Source organism: Triticum dicoccoides, chromosome 5A (assembly GCF_002162155.2).
Source record: "Triticum dicoccoides isolate Atlit2015 ecotype Zavitan chromosome 5A, WEW_v2.0, whole genome shotgun sequence".
Lineage (NCBI taxonomy): Eukaryota > Viridiplantae > Streptophyta > Magnoliopsida > Poales > Poaceae > Triticum > Triticum dicoccoides.
The window spans coordinates 550,894,701-550,898,262 of record NC_041388.1 but is presented as its reverse complement, the minus strand read 5'-3'; the positions used below and the strand labels follow the sequence as shown (position 1 = coordinate 550,898,262).

Here is a 3,562-nt window from a genome sequence, read left to right as displayed (position 1 = left end):
CGGTCCCGTCCCTAGCCCTGCCCGGATGGGGATGAGACTCTCGCCGCTGCACGCAGACGCAGAGGAGGAGAGGGAGTCGACGAGCGATGGCGGCTGGGACTGGTCGGGTGCTGCCGCTGCTGGCCGTGGTGGCGGCACTCGCGGCGGCGCTCCTCTACACCGCTCCCTTCTCCAAGGTGAGCGGCACCTCACGCCCCTCAAATCTGCATGCGGCGGTATGGTGGCGGAGGCTAATGGGTGTTCGTTGTTTTTGCATGCATGTAGAGCCTCAGCGGGGAAGGGTGCAGCCTGCTCCCGCACGACCACTTCTGGATCGACAGCCAGCGGGTCGTTTGTGGTTTTGCAGGGTTCTGAGGCTGCAGCCTGGGCACCATCAGGGTATGCTGTTTCCTTGTCTTGTTTCTTCAGTGCTCAATAGCTGCTAGTGCGACTGCTACCACTCTGTTAAGACTAGTATTTTATGTAATGCTAAACTAAAATGGGTCTACTTATACTAATCATTCTATGAAAGTTCAGTCTGATTTGCTGGTACTCTAATAGATACGCCTTCAGCTTTTGTCATATAAACTCTCCTGGTGGTAAATAATTTGGTCTGCATTATAAAAAATTTATGATGATTCCCACGGATTTTAGAAACCAGTCACAGTTCATGCTTTATAGTACTGTGAAGAATTTTGTTTGCCGATGCTCAGAATCATTGTTTTACATATGTTACTTGTGATGTTCTGCTCGCTGAGATGTGCATGATCTGGGTGATGAAGAAAATCGTTCGGATTCCCACTGATTTTTCATGATTATTACAACCAGATACTTCTGACGGATCATGCCATCTCTTGGACTACATATGTACTCCTTTATTATTGAGCAAATACTTTCCTTTGATTTTTTGCCAACCTCTTAGCAGTACTTTTTCTATACTCTTTTTTGTGTTCTGCTGGCTGATGAGATGTGCATTACCTGGGTGATGAAGAAAATCGACGGGTCACACCATCTCCTGAAGTACATTTGCACATTTTTACTACTTTAGACTGACTGTACATGCATTCCTTCATTGGTTATGAACCTTATTGCTCATTGTGTTCTGTTGGGTTGAACTGCATGATTCCGGGTGATGAAGAAAATCGTTCGGATTCCCACTGATATTTCATGATTAGTGTAACCAGCTACTTCTGATGGATGAAACCATGTATTAGTTTCAGGTGAATCGTAGCTTTGCTATTGCTTCATTTCATCTGATACAGGCATGAAATTGAACTGCACTTGATGCAGCGCCATTATGGTCCCTGAAATTAGCTTCTGTTATTGAATTTTTTATTTCCTCGCCTGAGAACAACAGTATCATCATATTCTACCAGGCCATTTGTTTGTTTCTGTGAGCTTGCCTCTGTGGCTAGCACATATCATATGTGATCCATGCTGTCTCTTTTTCGCCCACTGAAGCTTGGAGCAAAGTGGCATATTACTTTTGTGATAACTGAGAGAACTGCGAGGCTTTCTTTTCTACTTTGGCATATAATGTTAGAATTAATACTGTTTTTATTTGAAATTTGTTATTAGGCTATTAGCACGAAACTTCCAAGTTATAACTATCCTTGCATTTCTTACTCCAATTGTGAAAGGACAATATATAGTCTGTGTGCTTCTGTGAATATATTTGAGTACATTTTTATCATGCTGTTGTAATAGGTAATGTAGTTTTCGAAGCATGTCTGCTGTTGTAAGTTGCCGCTCTGTCCTAATGCATATGTTGTGGGGACTCGCTCACTGAAAAATCTTGCAAGAATCATGTGATCATCTTTTCACGAAAAGTGGCATAGTTTCAGTTAGCTGTGAGTTATGACTGAACTGATATTTTGATGCCCATAACTCTAAGTTAAGTTTGCCGGAAACCATAGCTACGCTCTCTGTTTTATTGATGAAACCTTTGCACTTTGCAAATCAGGTGGACTACAGAGCCAGCGACCAGCGAGCGCATGGGTGGCGCAAGTGGTGAAGGAGAGCGGTCGGAGACTGTAATTGAGCTTGTGCTAGTGCTGCTGATCCTGCTTGGATGGGCATGCTGCCTCTTCCATGTGGACTACATGACAACCATGGTGAGCTCTCTGCTCCCTGCATCTTATAGTAGTTGGCCTGAGATTATAGTTGGGCTGGAAATGAACTTCTTCAGTTTGATTTGTAAGATATAATACCAGTCTAAATCAGTGGAACATGGGTGATACACTATCTGCTTTCTTTTAGCAAATCTGTAGTAAATACTGAGTACTTGTATGTACAAAAACATTTTCATGTCCAGAACCATGACTGTACATACTCGTATGAAAATCATTCACAACCTTTGTTCACTAGTTCCAACTAGTAATCGTGTATATATACGTAAGCTCCAAGCCTGATGTGCTTTAGGCGTTAAATCTATGTATATATACGATCTTCTTGATGCATGTATAACGCGACACACACATCAGGAAATCTGAATAACTTTGACATAGTTGCTCTGTTATCTTGCAGTGGGTTGATAGTTGTCATTTTCCCTTTCCAAATATATCTCAGGCTTGCTGTTATGAGAATGTTATATGCATGGTTTCTTATTAGATCTAAAATTCTGCAGCTATTTTTCATTGTTAGGAGAATGTTATATGCACGACTTCACTTGATTATATTCCTAGCTTTTCTGATTTATAACACACAGATTTTGGCCTTCATTCGTCAAAAGTTAGCGTACAAGGAACTCCAGGAGAATAATCCCGAAGAAAACCCTGTAGCTGGAGCTGGCCATATTAATATTTAGTTGTATTTTATAGTTGAATACCTGATTTATACTGCCATGATTGTAAAGTACTTTAGTTGCCGTTTAAAATATGATGTATTATTGGCTCTGTTTGAATCAAGTTATTTGTTGTGTGTTATGTGTTATTTGAATCAAGTACATCCGGCTTCACAAGTGGCACAAATAGAGAACTGACGTGCAGCACCAAAACAGCACACTTGGGTCCCATTTCACTAGTGGGTCCTTTAAAATGGGAAAGAAACAAAATAAAACTGACAAGTGGGACCTAATTGGATGACCTGACTAGTGGGACCTGGTTCAAAATGGATTGTAAAAAGGACGAGGCCAAAATAAGAAATGGCAGCAAAAAGGCTAAAGGCCTAGAAATCAAAGGCTGAATTGTTGGGCTAGACCCATGTAGCTAATAAAAGCACAGGAAAAAATACATTAAGAAGGCCGAATTGTTGGGCTAGGCCCATGTAGAAAACCGAATTGGACCGGGCTGATTCTTGTGCCACATCAGCTTGCCACGCTGGATGCCTACGTGGCCTAGGGAGGCTGATAGTGACCAAAACAATACAGTAGGCATATTTTGGTCATAAACATCCACGACCTTCTCATAGAGAAGGTCGTTAATTTCAGTTTACGACCGCCAGCTTTTGACCTTCTGTTTTTGGTCACAAAAAGGTCGCAAATGAAAAACAATGACCTTTCAGTGACCAATAGTCAAGGTCACAAGTTGACACATTTCTTGTAGTGCCATGGATTATACGCACTCACACCCTTCCACCATTGCTA

General features: G+C 41.9%; 2 pseudogenes; both read left to right on the top strand.

The window, feature by feature from the left end:
- Window positions 1-746: 746 nt before the first annotated feature.
- LOC119304557 lies at window positions 747-822 on the top strand (annotated as a pseudogene).
- Window positions 823-1,102: 280 nt separating this feature from the next.
- LOC119304563 lies at window positions 1,103-1,178 on the top strand (annotated as a pseudogene).
- Window positions 1,179-3,562: the final 2,384 nt, after the last annotated feature.